Source organism: Phalacrocorax carbo, chromosome 9 (assembly GCF_963921805.1).
Source record: "Phalacrocorax carbo chromosome 9, bPhaCar2.1, whole genome shotgun sequence".
Taxonomy (NCBI): Eukaryota; Metazoa; Chordata; class Aves; order Suliformes; family Phalacrocoracidae; genus Phalacrocorax; species Phalacrocorax carbo.
Genome location: NC_087521.1, coordinates 30,698,996 through 30,716,047, shown reverse-complemented (window position 1 = coordinate 30,716,047; position 17,052 = coordinate 30,698,996). Strand labels below are relative to the sequence as shown.

General features: G+C 49.2%; 1 protein-coding gene and 2 long non-coding RNA genes across 3 annotated transcripts in view; 2 read left to right on the top strand and 1 right to left on the bottom strand.

The window, feature by feature from the left end:
• Nucleotides 1-2,263: 2,263 nt before the first annotated feature.
• LOC135315051 (uncharacterized) lies at nucleotides 2,264-16,537 on the bottom strand. Its single transcript, XR_010374502.1, has 3 exons — nucleotides 15,994-16,537; nucleotides 7,946-15,292; nucleotides 2,264-2,718 (listed from the first exon to the last, which is right to left on the bottom strand). It is a non-coding gene; the product is annotated as an uncharacterized LOC135315051 (long non-coding RNA).
• LOC135315052 (uncharacterized) lies at nucleotides 13,481-15,998 on the top strand. The gene is made up of 2 exons (XR_010374503.1): nucleotides 13,481-13,635; nucleotides 15,673-15,998. It is a non-coding gene; the product is annotated as an uncharacterized LOC135315052 (long non-coding RNA).
• SYNE2 (spectrin repeat containing nuclear envelope protein 2) overlaps nucleotides 16,508-17,052 on the top strand; it is a 197,669-nt gene continuing 197,124 nt past the window's right edge. Inside the window, exon 1 of the mRNA XM_064460954.1 lies at nucleotides 16,508-16,611. The gene's annotated coding sequence lies outside the window, so the exon portion shown is untranslated. The remainder of the gene's footprint in view (nucleotides 16,612-17,052) is intronic.

Genomic DNA, 17,052 nt, shown 5'->3' with positions numbered 1-17,052 from the left:
AGATAGGAATGAGGGGACTATGAAGATGGAGCCTCTTCAGGTAAATGAATTTCATCTTCAGAATGGGAGTCTTAACAAGTCAAGCTAAGCACTTAGAGTAATTACCCCTAAATGTTCAATTACATAAATGCATCTGTATGCACACACCAGACCTGAAGTTTACTACATGTAGTAAGTGCATAAAGGTGCCAATCCATGCCTCAGATAAATCACAGCATTTATGAATGTGCACTGACAGAACTACATCTGCTGAGCTAAGGGAGGAGTGAAGATGTATAGGAAAATACCTGGAAGTACCGGCATTGCCCCATCTGGCATGGAGCTTGGTGACCAGGGAGGTCAGGATGCGGGAGCGGGGAGCAAAGACAACTAACCCAACAGCTGGCTTGTGCACGCTGAGACCTGCACCAAGTCATGGGGTGTTGCTCTGAAGACACAAATGTCTTCTTTCCGCAGCACTTGGCTACTGTAAGCCTTTACGCATCCTTGAGCCAGGTACGGTGTGGGTGAAGAGAAACCTAAACCAGGGGGATGGGAATCTGTGGCAAAAAATAAAAGGGACCTGAGAGGAAATTCTGGAAATGTGCCGTTCGTAGGGTTGTGAGGAGCAGCGTTCCCAGCTTGTGTGCACAAACATTACACATAGCTTGGAGTAAATTGGTCAGCTTTCCAGACAAAGAGAAACCTGTGGGGGTGTGAGAAGCCACATATAAGCCTCCCAGGACACTCACCTTTGGCTCTCTGTGCTCATTAAAACTAATTAGAAAATTTGGGGGATGGATGTGGGGAGGGTGTCAGAGTGCCTGAGAGCACTAGCTTTTATAGATGGACTCAAGGCTCCCACGCGTCTGCTGCTTTTCTCTTGTTAAGTCCTTTCTGTTTGCTAAAGATTTCCAGAGGTGCGGTAGCCTAAGTCTCGGTGGACTGTCTCCATGAGCACTTCCCACGGGTCAGGACATCCTGCACAGCTGTCGGACATGCATGCTGTGCTGCACGTGCATGTGCAGCAGGTCCTGTGCTCTCCAGAAAACCTCGGCCACTGGGAGCACATTCAGTCCTATTGCTTGATGCACTTCCCAAAACCGTGGGATTTATGAGCAAATCTCACCTACGTGGGCACCACCGTCATGCAAGGGACCTCACACGATGCTTGTGTCTCTAAGTAAGACTGTTTACAGGCAGAGCTTCCTCATCTGTTACCCATTTCCAAGCCTTTAGTAAAGACCTTTGAAATACATACGGGAGTCACTCTGGTTGGCACTCCATTCGCTTTGCTGACCATAAAGAGAAATGCAGAAACCTCATGAGCAAACGCTCTCCGATTAAATTTCTGCAGCATCTTTTACTGGCATGCCCAGATGCCCAAATCTCCCCCAACGCAATCCCTCCTTTAAATGCATTTCCTGCATCTATCACAAGAAAATGCAATCAGTAGAAATCTAACAGCCTCCTATTTACTTCAAGGGGGGAAAATACCCAAAGCCTCTTACAACAAGCCTTTGCCATCCCACTGTCTGGTTTTTCAGTGAAGTTTCTTTGCTGACCATTTACACCAAGTTCTCATCTGCAAATCCCCTCACTGATATGGGGACTCGCAGCTTTTGAACCCTTCTCTGATCTGCTCTGCCAACCTGTGTAACACAGGCCAGCAAATTTCATGTGGTGCTTCTGCATCGCATCCCTCATGGTTTGCAGGGAGTTTTAAAAGGTCACAAATGAGCCTGTTGAAATCAGTTGGGCTAATCCTGGAGTAATATGCTGCTTGACAAGGATAGCAAGAATAGAGGCATAACCTATAAGAGATTACTGATCCTTAATAAATTAGTGCGAGCCTTGAGTAATGACAGATTAAAGGGGGCTCGTATCTTGGGAGCTGCACATCTGCTTTTCTTGCTACAGCCCTGAATACACAACTGGAAAATCAACCCTTCTGCTTTTGTTGCTTCGCTACTTCTTGTGCGCTGGCTTGTGCTTTATGGGCACGTGGTGGGGGTGAAAATAAGTCGCTGTTGGTAAATAAGTTGAAAAGGAGCACTACTGCTTAGTCACCTTGAGCAGAGAGTGGAGGAGATTTCCTGAGCCTCGCAATGAGTTCAGTTATCTGTGTGGGCAGCTCATGTTGTGTGGCGGAAAGGGGAGTCCTGAGTTTGCATGCTGAGCGATAACATTAATGGAAGAGAGGGGTGGGACTGGAAGGTGTTTGATCAGTAACATTCAAGGTTGCCTGCAAGCTACTGGGAGCTGTATGACACCAGCTGGTGCATGTAAGACGGCCAGAGCTTTACCACCCTCCGTGCTCACGCCTGGCAGAGGGCAGTGCTGCTGCGCGGCTGTCTGCTGCTGTTCATAAGCCCTAAGGTGGGTACCAGTGTGCCTTGTCTGGGTGTTAAAAAAGAGAAAATAAATACATAAGCATATATGGTGAGTCTGAAATACTGATATTGTTCTGGCCAAAGAGGTAATGCTGGGAACTGGTTTTCAGTCTCTAGATCTGGTATTTGAGACTAGAAGAGAATATTACACGGCAATCAAATGCAGGCATGATTACCTGTGTGATGTGCATCGCTATTTCCATGTGGCCCACTTTGCTCTGTGCCGAGCAAGTGCAACTCAGTGCTGGCAGGGATTACTTTTTGTCCTCTTCCAGCAGTTGCATCTTTGCTTTGTCTGTGTGCAGCTTTGCCAGGTTTCAGGTTAGTGCCCCAATAAAGCGCCAAACTGCAAAGGCAAACAAAAGGAAAAGGCACGTAAATATAATGAGTAAAATTGTGTTGTGACTGAAAGAACATGGAATGCTGGGAAATGCGTGTGAAGACAGTTTGCTTTAAAAGAAGCTATTGCAGTAGAAATGACTTCAGAAATGCCCTCCTGCTTTCTGGTGTTTCTGTGGGCATCTGTGGCACGTGGATGAGGAGGATTCTGCGTCCCTCCGCATCTAAGTCCTGCCATTCTCGCAGGGTCTGCAAGCTTTCTGCAGCAGCTGAAAGAGATATGGTGAGACACAAGACCCTTTATTCAGGGAGAAGCTTTATTGCTTATTTAATACAATCCCACAGCAGAAAACATGAGTCAAGTATTTACCTTGAGATTTAGGCCGAACACTGCAGTAATCCTGAACAATCCTGGAGTTCTCTGTTAGCGTTAGGTTTTAATGAACAAGCCTAAACTGAGGAATGCTTTATCTCTCTGTGTAACTGAACTCATTACTTGGGGTCTTGATTAAATTTTTTCTTTGTCAAAAAACAGGTCATGTTTTGTAAATTTTCTTTGCAGCCATAGGAATCCCTTCCCTTAAGTCAGTGAAAACTAGACATTGTCTTCTACACGTTGCCTGTGAATGTTCCCTATTTGTTTACAGGTCTGTTAAATTTCAAGACTGAAAAAGCAAAGGTGCTCAGGTGTTCTTTGCACAGTTTGTGGGATCAGGCAGCCCTGCCAATAGTGTCTTGCTGCCACCTCTCCTGGGAAGCCCCCGGAAGCTGCGTCTGCCTCCATGTTTCCAGTAGGGAAGCTGGATCTTGGGGGAAATTTAACCTGTACAGTCTAAAGGCTTTGCCCTGACGTGCAACAGCATTTTCCAAGCAGGATGCTTATGGGTGCCCCTCATGCACTTTGGGTTGTAAAAGCAAAATAAACCTTAAATGCACAGCTCTTTCCTCGTTTTTCAGTCTTTCCTTGCTGGCTCTGGTGGCAGCAGGCTTTCCTGGTACCCCACTGTGGGCTTTCCCACCTTAGTCACACGTTTATAAGCCGTGGGAAGCTTATCATTCCCTTTGATATCTTTCTTCTTATCACGACTGTAAAACTGGCTATTGCCTTTTCAGCTTTCTAGGGAAACACCTTCTAACTTCTCTTCTGATCCAACTTGTTGGCAAACCAAGGCGCACAGACAACAGGCATAAAAGTTCAGATTTCTTAGGTTTTCACAGCTAGCGTCAGAGAGGATTGCAGAGGAGCGATATATAGCGTGTGCCACTGTTTGGCGTGTACATAAATATGCAACATTAATCTCGGCAGCACGAAATGGGCAAAACACAGAGTTAAGCTCAACAGTGAGATCCCTTCCTTCTGCTGCTTTAACCCATCAGTGTTACAGGGCTGGTCTCAGCGCCAGGTACCAGCTCTCCCGGGAGAAACCTGGGGTCGTGTTTACATGACATCCTGTTTACACTTAGAAACCATTAGGACAGACTTCCAAAAGTTCGTTGGTGGTGCCTTTCCAACCGCTAGCAACAGTGGTGGGAAGTCCTCCTTCGAAAAATCCCTGCCAGGTGCCCGTCCCCTGCTGGCCCACGGGCTAACGGCGCCTTCCCCCTCGGGGGATCCTGCGCTGCCTCGCTGGGTGTCACCGTTGCGTCTGCAAATCGCACGGGTTTTGACTAACAGCATTTAATGAAGGTCCTTCCGTTAGACAGGCCCCCACCGCGCTGGTGGGAGGCACCCCGCCCAGCCAGGGCCCGGGTGAAACACTTTCTGTACGAAATTGGCACCAAAATGCTTCTGACTTCAGGAGCAGGGCTTGCCGTGCCGGTAGGGGCTGCCAGGAGCCCGCCTACTAACCCAGCTCTTGGCGCCGCTCTCCGAACAACCACGGACATCGCTGAAGTTTAACTGTATTTACTCTTTTGGCAATAAGGCTATTTGTAATTAAATATGACCCCCGGCAGCCACAGTTTAACGCGGCTGTAAAGGCCCCGACGGTTGCAGCGCCGATCTCCCGACGGGGTGCTCTGGTGTGGGGCTCCAGCAGCCGGCGCTGGCAGGACGAGGGTCCTGGCTTCAAGAGCCGGCTCTGCAGGAGCAGAAAAAATACTTCTTATTTGCAATTTATTCAGTTACCTGGTTAAGATATCTCAAGAAACTAACTAACAACTGAAAAAGCAGGAAAACTTGTTTTCTTCTCTTGCCTAAGAAAGGAAAACAGCTACAGATGAGAGCTAGCACTTTGGAAATCTTGAAATCCACAATAAAAAAAGTCCAACTCCAATTACAGAAAATGCTCCTTTATTTAATAAATCAGTTGGTTTTAATTTTTTTAAAACTCTAAGTTCTGTGTCTTTTCCTGTATGTATTCAGGACAGTTAAGATACTTTGTACAATAAAAATAAATTTTAAAGCACCTGTTTACTCATTTTTAATTGCAACCCAACCTCCATCGAGTTTGACCTAAGTGAAAAATAGCCTTGTTAAAAAAACAGCATAATTTACCATTTCTAATAGTTTTATTAAAAAGATAATTAGGAATCTGAGTAAATGCGTACAAAATACAGACTCAACTTGAATAAGTAAAAGCTACAGGTACCCTCCTGGTTAGCTCTGATTAATTCTAGCAATTGCTGAAATCAAGCCTTCTTTAAAATGAAAATAACTATGGAGACCCAACTTAAAAAGAAAATAAAAATACCAGATAGATTTTTTTAAACCAAAATTTCCCGATTGTTGAACTCTGTCATTGTCAAAATTCATCTTTTCAATCCAGCCCTGGAATATACAGTTAATTGCCTCTTCTAAATACAATGCACAGTAGGCAATTACCCTTTTGCAGCTACATCTCTGGATTCAGCTTTTTCATTAAGTTAAAATTATAATGGATCTCCAAAGCTGTCTTGAAATGAAGGATCAGTAACACTGAAAACGAAGGCTTAATGGCATGAACTAAACATCAGCAATAAGCAACTTCTCTTTGCATTTCAGCTCTGGCCTCTTACCCCATTCCCATTTCACTTTTAGATTTGCCTGAAGTGAATAAGGAGCACGGAGCCAGATTACGCAGTGAACTTTGTTATTAAAACAGCATGGAGTAATACTTAGAACTTGAGAGAGAGTTACATTTTGTTTTAGTCCATGGTGGCAGTGGAATGACAGCATCTCCATGTCACATGGGGCTTCCTTGGGGGCCCATCTGGCACTTGCAAATGAGTCATTTCATTGCTCCAACAAGTACGTGCTCTCCTGCATCCAACTTACCTTCACTTGCACTAGCAAGAGTTGAGTTTTGTCCTAAAAGCTGTGTTCTTTTACAGAAATACGATCTGCTCATGCACATCTGCCTGCAGCTTTTTTTGTATTGCCTGGAGAGACCTTGACCTGGCTTTTCATTCAGGGTTGGTGAAACATCTGGAGCCCAGCGCAGCGCTGCATCTTGTTACCGAAGCGTACGCTGCCACACGGCAGGACAGTTCACTGCACATCTGCGTGCGAGCATCAGTTCCTGCCCGCCGGCTGGCACTGCAGGTCTTGTCATGGTCCAGCTCTGCAGCAGGGTCATACTGGAGGGGCGGCATTAGGGTACAGCTCAGCTCGTCAAACCGCCAGCAAATTCAGTTCCCCTGATCCCTCGCTTTGGTGCTCACTGGCACGGAGAGTCAGGGCGCTCAACCAGCCCAGCCAGAAGCTATTTTTAATTTTTGCAATGTGCTGTTGGTTGCTCCAGCTCCCTGAAGGGTGAGATTGCTGCGTGGTCAGTGGGTACCAGTGCCAGCGCTGCAGTCCTGCCCAGACACGAGTGCAATGGGGAGGGGAACAGGGACCCAGCTGTGTGCCTCGGGGGCTGTGGGCAGATAAATGGGCTCAGCCACCCCACAAAACCACACGCTTAAAATTACTCCCTTTGAATTGCTTCTAGTGATGACATGACCATGAGATGAATTTGTTCAGTAAGCTGATCTGATTGATCAGAAGCATCCCAGAAAGTACCTCCATGAAAGACTAGACTAGACTAGAATATTCTCAGTTGGAAGGGACCTACAACAATGATGTAGTCCAACTGCCTGACCACTTCAGGGCTGACCAGAAGTTAAAGCATATTATTATGGGCGTTGTCCAAATGCCTCCTGAACACTGACGGGCTTGGGACATCGACCACCTCTCTAGGAAGCCTTGTCCAGGTTTTGACCACTCTCTTGGTAAAGAAAGGCTTCATAGTAGTTTTCTGTTGGATCTGCTATCTGAGCTGACTCACCCTGTGGGCCTCTTATCACTAAATCTGATGTAGGACGGAAGAAGGCATGGCTGGGGCGGCTCAGGATAGGATCACCAGACTGTGACTGCCCCACTTAGACCAGCTTAAAACGCTGGCTCACGCTCACCCAGGTGGGCAGAGCTGCCAGAAGCTGCAGCCTGCACCCTCCCTGCTCCCCCCTCTCTGATCCTTGGCCATGGACCCCTGCGCTGGCTCCAGCCCACCAACTAGAAACCAAGTACAGGCCTTTTTCCAGACCATTCTGCAGCTGCATCAGCTCATTTAAGCTGGGATTTGTGGCTCCCACAAGCGCCAGTCCCGATGGAGAGGTGTGAAGACCATCCAGCTGGAGGTGGTGGGGAAGGACAGAAACACCTCTCGGAGCAGTAGCAGGATGTTGTGTCAGACACCCTCCACCCAAGCCCTGGCCCTGCCAGGACTTCATTGCTCTTCATGCCCACACTTCCCCCCTCTTTGGCCTGCCCCTTCTCATCTGTGTGAGCTTCTGCTCTGCTGGGGACTCCTCTGCTCCTGTCTTCCTCCAGACACTCACCAGGACCATTTTGCTCCCTGCTCAACAAATCCTGAGGAGGCTCAGGCATCAGTTTGATGAGCTTAGGCTCGAACTGGTCCAACCTCCACTTGCCTCCAGCAGGAACGAGCTCCTGCATGGGTACCCATAACAACTCCATTACTTCTGACGCCTCCAGGGCCTGCACAGGCCCCTCTTACCCTTTTTCTGCCGTGGCAGCAATATGCCCCTTCGCCACAGGAGAGCCCTGGATTTTATGCACTACAAACCCTAATAATAACAACTCCCAGAATAACTGCAATCATCACAAAATTTCTGCTGTGCCTGCAAGGTATACTTCTTTGACCTTGCTTTTTCCAACGCAAGCCGCATATGATACTTGATAATGTATTGCACTGGCCTACATATCAGTAGATATCCTCCAGAAATTAAAATTTTGAAAAAGTATTTACCTTATTTCTGCAGAATAAAGGCCAGGGATTCACTGTGTGGCAGCTTGGAGATGTCCAGCAACTTCCTCTGGTGCCCAAAGCTGGAGGGGGCAGCTCAGCTCCCCGCTGCACACCAAGCCCCAGTCTTCGTAGTGTGTATCTGAGTAAGAGATTTGGGTTTTGCTGCAGGACAAGCCCATGTCAGGGGCAATTTAGGAGTGATAATGAGACCCTGATCAGCAGAGGGGAAAGGGGTTATGGATGCTGTCTGAGACCAAGAAAGCCCAAAGCTGGCTGCAGGAGGTGTGACAGGCTGCCTCCAAGCCAGGCTCCTCTCTGGGGCTGGCAGCCAGCGCGGTGGGCAAGCTCAGCCTGGCCAGACAGCTGTGCAACATCCTCTGGGTGGGGATGGCAGGTTGCAAGGCCATGGAGAGGTGTGGGGAGAACGGGAGTTGTGGGTCCCACCTGCGGAGCCCTGCAGGGCTGGGGCAGGATGACAGCAGCGCTGCACTGATCCCACTGATTTAACCTCAGCTTTGTGCCAGTACAGGCTTTTTTTGTTGTTTTTCTTCCCATTCTTTGAGATGTGAGAGTGACTGCTGATTGCCGACAGCTCGGTGTTTGGGCTAAACGCAAAATAATGTGTTTGGTTTTACCTCCCGCAAACTGCAAGCAAGGTGTTGCGCTGCGGTCAGCCCCCGGCAGCGGATGAGCAAGCAAACCCGTGACCGGTACTACCAACGCGTGGCTGGTGGCTGCCCACATATGACACAGTGGTGGTACACGTGCTCCCGCGGAGCAGAAGGTCCCCAGTGCCCGGCACCATGGCCTCGATGGCCAAAAATATCCTGGCTTGTCGCAGGGAGGGCGATACAGCCCAGGGGCTGGGGCCACGCTTCAGGGGACAGTCTGTCATGCAGTCAGAAAACACGACAGTGTCTTATTTAGCATGCATTTCCCTTGGTTTCAGGAAAACTATTTACAAATAAATACCAAATCATTTGCTCAGAAGAGGAATTGGTTAAAAATCTGCCATACACAAGTGTTTGGCACAGCTCAGAATCCTCATGGTGGGTTTAAGGGAGAGGACGTGTCCCCTAATGCTGCTTTTAAAATAGACCAGTGTGTAAATGAAAGAGCAATTTAAGGACTCTGAGCGATGCCCGACAGCAAACGTTTCTCAAAACATGGGAGCTGTCCCCACATAAATTATAACAGATGACAGTTTACTAAATATATCCACAATGCCAAAACAAACAGCACTAAATATCAAAACAAGAGGTCACTGCAGTCTGTCTTCCATGCGTGCCACTTTTCTTTCTGATCTGCAAGAGGTTTTCATCGGCAGGACTGGAAGATGAAGCAGAGAGGTGGAGTGTATGCGAGCATCTGCCAGGGAGATGGATTCCCATGTTGGCAGACGCTGTCAGTTGTGCCTTCGAGGGTCAGTACAATATCTCATTATAGACCTCTCCTACCCCCGTGAACAAAAAAAGTCACAGTCGCCTAGAAAATCTTACACCAAAGGCAACGGCAACTTTACCCAGGTAAGGACTGAATGAGACTTTCAAGCTAGAGACCAGGATAAATGGGAAAATAATAAAGGTAACAAAAAGTTAATTGTATCTGTTGCCCTGAAGTACATTTTAAATATCGTCTGCTTTCCAGGATTGTGCATAAATATGCATAATTCTGCATCTTTAATTGAAATACTTACTCAGCTCAGCTGTTTTTCTGCTGGTGGCTCAGTGGAGTTACACTGTTAATAATCATAACAATTAGTGGTATTGCGATCCTGCTGAGAGATCTCAGCCATACTCTAAGATTATAGAACCCTGAAAGCAAACTATATTCCCAGCCCAAGAGCTGAAATAAAATTGTAAATTTTATAGCAAAAAATCCATTTCTAGTCTTTTGCATGAGAACATCAGTCTAAGGGAATCAGGAACCCACACTGAACCAAAATTTTTAGAAACCACAAATCTAATTCCCTCAGTCCTTCTTGCAAATCTCAGCCAACTGAGTCATCAGCAAAGAAATAATCATTTTAGTGGGATTCCTAAATAGCCCTCTGCACAGGTCTCATCCCAAGTGAGAGCAGTACATGGAGTAGGGCAGTACCCGGGCAGGCTCATGTTCGCCTGAGCTCTAATCCCCTTGCCGACAAAATCCTGAACTTGAACGCATGGAAAATTGCTGTTGCTAATCTTATTTCGCAGGGAAAAATTGATGTACTTCAACCAACATCTGGCAAGGTACAGGCTTTAAGCTTCTGACTTAGAAGAAGCCTTGTATGCATATACACTTCACTGGCTGGTAAAGTTTCTGGAATGACATTTTTTCCTTTAAATTTCTGAAGATGCAATAGCAGCCTGAATTCCCCTTTTCTGTGTTACGTATCGCTGCACAGCGGCAGCAGGGCAATAGACATTTCATAGGCCATAAAACCAGAATGGGCTTAATCCTCTTCTCACACTAGATTTACATTTGTGTGACTGTTAGTGAAGTTGGCAGTAAAGATGTTGACAGAGCTGAGGGCTGGCTGCAGCCCAAGGGCACTGATTTTTAAAGGTGGTGATTTGGATTACTAAACCCTGCTTCCAAAGAAGCCTTAGCCCCACTTCCTACCCTCGAGAGCTTTTTTGTTCTCCATTGAATCATGGTTGAAAATGGGCTGTAGCCACCCAAGACATGGAGGTGCTGCAGTGGAAGCAGAGGGAAACCAAACCGCTGCTGCCTCAGAGCTGTGCAAGGGTGCTGCTCCCCAAAGACGGAGGTGTGACAAGGGTGGCCAGGATAGCATGAGTGGGAGGCAAGTGCTGAGGTTGGTTCTGCAGTCCAAGGCTGTCGAGATGAAAACAGTCACTGCTCAAAGTGAAACTACTGCAGATCTTGTCTGAGCCTCAGAGAAAGGGCTTCGGGGGTGAGAGGCCATCAGACAAAAAATGCATAAGCCCTTGGGTGCCTTCTGCTGCCCAATTTTGTTTTACAAGCACCTGGAGTTTGCCGCTGGCCTGGTGGAGCTATTTTGCAAAGAAACTGCTTGCCCAGCCGCTGTTATTTCCTCGTACATCCTGCAGGTTCCTGAATCCAGACCTGGCATTTGACCACTACGGTGTGTTTCTCCAGCTTCTGCTATGGTCGGTTGAATACAGTGTTTCTTGGCAGGTTTCTCTCGCCCAACTTCTCAAAAACAGAGCCAAAACTGAGATGCCGAACTGCGGGTGGGGGGCAGCGTGCTTGGGAGGCACCAGCCAGCTTTGGAGCATGAGGGTAAAGCTGATAGGACCGGGCTGGTCTTGACTGCAGGCTCGTTACAGTGCTCTTTCAAATACACTGCAGTACAAGTGCTGCAGCAGCAACAGTCTAAGGATAGAAGAGGTAATATTTTTTAATTAAGTGAAAAACGTAGATAAACTTTTGGGTTTAAGATAAGGGGATTCTGAGCCCAAAACCTTGCCTGAGTTTACTGATAAGATCGGGTCAAGGTCTTCCAGATTCCTAAAGGTCTGTTAAGACCTTGACCCGATCTTGTCGAGAGTCTAACAGACTCCTAAAACAGTCTCCTAAGCCCACTAAGCCCCTCAGGAATGCAAAGCTTCAAGTAGGATCCAAAAAGGCACTTAAGTACCTGAAGCAGAACGTGGACAGGTCGAAGGTACCTCAGTAAAAACCTGTGATCCAAGAAACTCCACTCAGCTGGTATCGACGGCTGGGGATGTTCAGCTTTGAATTTTAATTTTCAGGGTAGAACCTGAAGTTATGTTTCTTTGCGTAACAAACCCACCTCACCTGTAACCAAGGAGCCGGTGCACTTCGGGAGGTGGGAAAACATAGACTGGAAATGTTTTTTCATGCACGGCGCCTGCATTATAAATGCAGCAAAATGAGCCCTGCTCAGTTCAGATTGCAGGTACCTGTCCCGGGCTGTGCCTCTGTATGCGCGGAGTCTGGTGCCTCTGCTCTGCAGAAATCTGGGAGTTCACACCAAACCGCATGTTCAGCGTTGGTTACCTTAAGACAGCTACCCCCTTGAATCACCTCACTCACGCAATGCTGTGTAGGAAGATATAAGTGCACAGTGCAGGCTCCTGCATGCTGCAATAAGGAGTTTAGTTAGTTAGTTATTAGTTCAGGCACTAATTTGTAAAAGTCTTCAGTTTGTCCTATCTTTAGCCAGGAACCGTAGTCCCCAGACAAAATCACAGAAAAAGGAAACTGAATAAAAGGTGAGGATATTTACTTTGAGAAATGTACGTTTACTAATTATGAACCTATTCCAGGAGATTTCCTCCAGATTTGCTGTGACTTCAGTATTACTAACCTATTTTTCTCGTTTGGAGCTGTGCTTCTCTGTCCTTAAATTAACTTGTGACCTAACAAAGCATTTAAGCACAGGCAGCTTTAACCATCTAAGTGTTTCCACTGACTTCAGCAGGAACAATCAGGTGTTAAAGGCAGCATCCATGCCTAAGCTGGGGACAGTGTAATACATAAATGTTTAGATTAAATGGGAGGGGAAAAGGGAGGATTTCTAATGTGATTACAGTCAAATTTCCTTTTATGCTTTGCAGAGGAAAATAGTATGCAAATGCTGCACGTGCCTACACAGATTCAACCTTTCTTTCCTCTTTTTTGATCTCTCTACTTCTGAGAAACAAGTTGCACATGATTGCTGAGGAGAAACTCTCCCTGAGGCCATTTTTTGATGGGCACTGTGGATTTAGGCAGACCCCTTTTCGCTGCTTCTGGCTACGCTTGCCCACTCCAAGGCTCTTCCTCCAGTTGCACCTTGGTGGAGATGAGGTGAATTGTGCCTGGGAGCTGAGCCAGGGTAAAAATAACTGAGGTGGGGAGGGTGCTGCTTTTTTTAAGGAGTCTCCTGGTCTCTTTGACAACACAACGGCACAAAGAGCTGCACCAGCACAACAGAGGGAGTGTAACCCAACCGCTCCATCAAAGCGCTGCCACCAAACACGATGTCTGCAGAATTAAATCCTTATTTCTTCAGCGTTGCTGCGCCAGCAGGCTAGAATGTAGGAAAGTCCAAAGGTGAGTTTCTACTCTCACCACTTCTTCCCCTTTTCCCAGCCCTTCTCTCTCCTGTGAGGGATGGGGTGAGCAGAGAGCAGCTGGGCAGAGGCTGAGGTTTCTGGCATGGTGCTGGTCCCTTGTTCTCTTGCTGATCATCCTGTTCCCAGCTCCAGTTTGTGCTGTGCATTCTCATCTCCAGGCTGGATCCTGCTGCCCCTTCAGTTGTGCTGACATACCTCTTTGTGTGTCCATATCATAGTCAAATCCTGAGAGCAATCCAGCTGAAAACAAAGTATTCTTCTGGGCTAATCTTCATCTGGCTCCCAGCTCCAGCCCCAGTGCACGCACCATGCCAGCATGGCACAGGGGGTTGCACACAGGGGAAAGAGGAGTTTCACCAGGCCAAAGGTTTGTTCTGGCAGATGACAGAGCAAACATGACTTGGAGTATTCAAACAAACTTAGTTTACACAGCCATCACTATCCTTCAGAGTTAACAGTTTATCCAGTGGACTTGGGGAATTTGATCTCCCTCCGTTGCTGGAACCTAGTCGTGCAAATTCTGCATTATAGGAGGGATGTCCTACCATGAAGCTCATGCCATTCATCCACATGGGACCTCCAAGTGCGAGGTACCTGGATGCCTTGCACAAGAGTCATCCTGTAGCATCCAGCTTGGTGAGTTTGCTGTTCAGGGTGGTGTTGGAAGGTTGGGGCAAGACACACCGCTGAACTGATCATTCACTCGTCAGGAATTGTGAGGGCTTCTCATCACCACCACAGTTACCTTCACCACTGTGGTTTTAGCCTGTAGTGCTGCTTTGCAGGTCTTTTCCCCAGTACCCCGCCCATCTGTCCAGACAGCTCATTTCGGACACCTGTGGGCAGTAGGTGAGAGCTCTGATCACACAGCTTCCAGCTGCTCACCTTCCACAAAGACCGATCCATGGCAGCCACTTGCCAGCCTTGCTGGCAGCACCCATATACCTGTCAAAGCATTAGCCTGAGCACAGGGCTTTAGCAGTTCCTAGCTGGAAGGCTGTGTATAATAAGAGAGATGGAAGTGTATTTTCAGAGTGTCAGGCTGTACTGAGTAATCAACAGCCGGAAGATGTGGATATAAAGTAGGCATATATGACTTAATTCTACCTTTGTGTCCCGCAACTGTTTTTTATTGGTATTACTATTTAATTGCTCTCATTACACCTGTCCAATAATACCATTTAGCATTAATAATACTTAGTGTCATACCTTCAAAGTGCTTTACAAGCTAGTTGTGAAATGCACAATTTAAGTGAAAACAAGCACCTTGGGCTGGGACCTGTGCTTGTGTTTGACAAAGCCCGGTAGGTGCCTGCAGTGCTGGGTACGCTGGAACAAGGAGCTGCGTGACTCACAGAGGGGTTAAGCCAGTAGGAAGAGCAAGGAGCCATAATGTGGGGTGGTGCTCTCCAAGCACAAAAGGTTGAGACTCCATGAGACTTTTTTCTGCTGAATTTAATGGCATGTGGAAGAGTCTTAGGTGGTCAAGAGGGGGTTTGAAATAATTCTTCAAGTAATAGAGCTTAGTATTGATATTTCTTCTTCTTCTCTCCTTCCTTAAACCCAGACTGAAATCTGGCAGTCAAAAGTAGCAAATCAGTCAGAAATGCTTTTTTTACATCGAGGATATGCATCACAGTAACCATAACACAGAAATTAAGAAACTACAGCACAGCCAGAATTCAGTCCCTCAACTGTGTCCGTGGAGTGTCAGAGAACTGTGTCACTATACAAACACTAATTAACCCTCGATGAAACAAGTAAAAAACTGCACAAAGAGCACTCACGGGTCAATTTGTTGCAAGGACAGCACGAATCGGAGCAGGCACTTGCCAAGGCAGGGCAGTCCAGCTATAACCAGCTTTGACTGATGCTCCTGCAAGTCATAGTGTTCTTGGGCTCCCGCTGCAACAGCGCTCAAAAAGGTGCAGGTTCATTTTTGCCTGGGAAAAAATAATAGAATGCCCTGAGTTGGAAGGGACCCACAAGGATCATCAAGTCCAACTCCTGTCCCTGCACAGGACACCCCAAATTCACACCATGTCTCTGAGGGCCTTGTCCAAGTGCTTCTTGAATACTGTCAGGCTGGTGCCGTGATGCCTCCCTGGGGAGCCTGGTCCAGTGCTCCACCACCCTCTGGGTGAAGAACCCTTTCCTAACATCCAACATAACCCTCCCCTGGCACATCTTCCTGCCATTCTGAAAAAAGACCAAAGGGAAAAGAACTTTTAAAAGAAAAAATTCCATGCAGAAAATCAGGGCTCCAAATCTGGCAGAACTTCCTTAGACACATCTGTGGGTATAAAGAGAAGCTCGGGTAAGAAGGTACATTTGACTTTGTAACCTTCAAATACAGGACCGCCCTTTCTTCCACTTTTTTTAAGTTGGTTGTTGTTTTATCAGCACAGATGGAGGAGAATCCTGATGTATTGGCACTGGCAGGAAGTGGCTTTTGGAAAGTTACATTTTTCTTTGGATAACTGGCTGACCTCTGGGTGTGTAAAGCAAATATCAGTCTCAATATTTATATCCTCTCACTTTGTGAAGGATAGCCAAAAGCTATCCAGTATCAAATGGAACAAGTGTCAGAAATTGCTTCCTCTCCCCCCTCCAAAAAAACTTCCTCTAAAGTTCTAAAAAAACCCCCTAATTTGCTCCATGTTCACATTACAGGCCCCCTTTTACCCCTTCAGAGACCGGGCTGGGCAAGGCCAGGTGATGCAGTCCCTGGAGCTGGGGAAGGAGCCTGGACCAGAGCAAGAGGGGAAGGCGGCTCATGCCTGGGTTCTGTGCGTGAGGTGAAGGGAGCCGGCCTTGGGGAGAGCTATGGAGGCTGTGCAGGAGCTGGAAAGGTCTCCAAATTTTGCCTGCCTGTATTTCTGATCATCTGAAATTGATGTGGGGGTGCTGCAGATCTGTGACAATCCGAAGGCATTTTATTTCTTTGCATCACCTGTGACCCCAAACCTCCCCAGACCAGAACACGGTTCTTACCAACACACAGGTGGTTCTTCTTACGGACTTGCAGCACAAACCTTCGCCCAGCCGGTGCTTGTGGCCTTGCCCGGCTGTTCCCGAGGGGCGGGACGAGCCGCGCCGGGAGGGAAGCGAAGCCGGTGAGAGCAGGGGTGCGTGGGGAGCCTGGGGACCGTCCCCTTGCTCTCGCCGGGGCACCCCGAGAGACACGGCCGGTCAGCGTGGGGTGTTCCGCAGGGAACTGCCGTCCCGGGTGGGAGGGTGCGGGAGGGAGGGAGGTGGGTGCGGGAGGAGGGTGCAACGCTCCGGCAGCTCCCGCGCGTGCAGCTGCCTGCCCCGGGCGAACACGACACGCGTGGGTGCGGGTGTGCGGGACGGAGGCCGCGCCGGGGAGGTAGGAGAGCGCCCCCCGCACCCCACCCGCGGCAGGCCGGGCCCTCCCGCCGCTGCAGGGGGAGGCGGAGCGCCAGCCGGCCGGGCTGGGCTGTGGGGGCTGCGGCGGCCGCGCCGCCTTCCCGCCCGCGGCCGGGGCGGGGAGCGGCCGGTCCCTCCTCCTCCTCCTCCTCCTCCTCCCGCTCGCCCGCCCGCCCGCCCTCGCCGCCGCCACCCGCCGCCGATGCCGGGACTGCGCCCGCGGTGAGTGAGTCCGATCCGCCGGGACCCGCCCGCGGGAAGTTGCGGTGCGGCGACCCTTTGTGCGGGGAGCGGCGGCTCTGCCCGCCCCGGCCCCGCTCCCGCCGCCCCCGGCCCGCGGGTCCCGCCGCCCCGCCCGGCCCCGCTCCGCTCCGCACCCCTCCCGCCGCGGCGGTACCTGCCGCTCTTTGTTCGCCGCCGCCGCCGCCTTTGTTCCCTCGGTGCCGGCTTCACCTTCGGCACCGCCCGCGCCCCCCGCGGGACGCCGCTGCACGGGGGGCGCGGAGGGACCCCACTCCCGGAGCGGGTCCGTGTCCCCCTGTTCCCCCCCCGCCCTTTCGCCGGGGAAAGGGGGAACGCGCGGCGGGGGCAGCGCGGCGGGGCACGGCCGGCGGCGGGAGCCGGGGGCTGCGGGGACTCCCGCCCTCGCCGGGCCGGGCCCGC